The following is a 1,708-nucleotide window of genomic DNA, read 5'->3' on the forward strand; positions in this document are numbered from 1 at the left end:
AAAATGTGAATGCAATTTAATATAAACCCAAGGTTTTTGTGACTGTCCATAGGTGACAATCTCCAATAGGCTTGTATCTTCACCCTGCTGCATTGTGACCAGCACCTACGGCTGGACAGCTAACATGGAACGTATCATGAAAGCCCAGGCACTTAGGGATAACTCTACAATGGGCTACATGATGGCCAAAAAGCACCTGGAGATCAACCCTGACCACCCCATTGTGGAGACTCTGTGCCAGAAGGCAGAGGCAGACAAGAATGACAAATCTGTCAAGGACCTTGTGGTGTTGCTGTTTGAAACTGCACTGCTGCCTTCTGCCTTTTCACTTGAGGACCGCCAGACCCACGCCAACTGCATCTACCGCATGATCAAGCTAGGCCTAGGCATTGATGAAGATGAAGTGACAGCAGAACCCAGTGCTGCTGTTCCTGATGAGATCCACCCCCTTGAGGGTGATGAGGATGCCTCTCGCATGGAAGAAGTAGACTAGGAGTTTCTACCTGCAGACCTTGCGTCCTCTGTGTAGTCTTCATGGCTCCTTCAGCAGCCCTGCATGGCCTTAGCCCACCTGGTTTCCTCTGATGTTTAGTGGCTTTTCCCCTCTCCTGTCTTTTCCTAAGGCAGGTTACAGTGGCCTCAAGCCCTCTCTTCTCATATTTGACATAGTTTTGGATTTTTTATGTATTGTGTTTTTTTAAATTTTGTTCTGAAATTAAAGTATGCAAAATAAAGAAGATGCCGTTTAAAAACAAAAAACAAAAAAACCATTTTGATAGGTCAAAATATGATTCAGAGGCCAAGCTAAGCAGATCCAAACCTAGCATGTGGGATCTCCCCTACTGTAGCTTCATCATACCACTGAAGGCACAACTCTGCAGTCAACAGCATATTGCTGACTAATTTCACGTAGGCTTGAATTTCTGCTTTTTTGGACTTCATCCAATCCCATCACTAACAGAATGGCCCTTGGCTTTAATAAATTGGACTTTTGACCGAAGTTCTGATATTATTTGAATTCCTACATGAATAAAAGTTACTTTACCAGATGGGACATATAGTCTGCATTTGCCTTAAAAAGCAATTTGATAGGCATATTACACATTTGCAAAAAGGGCTGCATAGCAAGAGAAGCTGTATTGTCAGAAAGCAAAATTTGTTCCCCTTTCATTTCTGATGGTACTGTAGCATTTTTAGAAAAGGCTCTGTAGCTGTTACCTGTGAAACGAAGGCTTCCATGACTAGAGACACGTCAGCAAGGCTGCCCTGTGTCCGTGGTTCCTGCTCCTTGTGACCCTCAGCTACCTGTTCTCCACAACCTCAGCGGCTCCTGGCAGCTAACAGGCCTGGCCCATGCTGACACCGGGACTAACAAAGCCCATCATGAAGGTCTGAGTGAGATTACCTCCAGGTTAGGCCAGGAACTTCTGGCGCTCATTCATTGATTTTACCTTACTGACCTTAGTTTGGTTCCACTGTCATAGTATTTTATCAGTCCTTAACTAAGATTTTCTTTTTTTTTCTTTTTTTAATTTATTTTTTTATTGCTTAAAGTATTACAAAAGGTATTACATATGTGTCCCTTTTTTTTCAATGCCCTTGACAGTCCCCTGGCCGCCCCTACCCCCCAGTGTCTTATGTCCATTGGTTATATTTATATGCATGCATACAAGTCCTTCGGTTGATCCCTTACCACCCCCTTCTGCCT

General features: G+C 43.7%; 1 pseudogene; it reads left to right on the plus strand.

Annotated features, from left to right (window-relative positions):
• LOC102751746 overlaps positions 1–747 on the plus strand; it is a 1,542-nt pseudogene extending 795 nt beyond the window's left edge.
• The last annotated feature ends 961 nt before the right edge of the window (positions 748–1,708 follow it).

The sequence above is a fragment of the Myotis davidii genome, unplaced genomic scaffold (genome assembly GCF_000327345.1).
Source record: "Myotis davidii unplaced genomic scaffold, ASM32734v1 scaffold872, whole genome shotgun sequence".
In the NCBI taxonomy this organism is placed as follows: Eukaryota; Metazoa; Chordata; class Mammalia; order Chiroptera; family Vespertilionidae; genus Myotis; species Myotis davidii.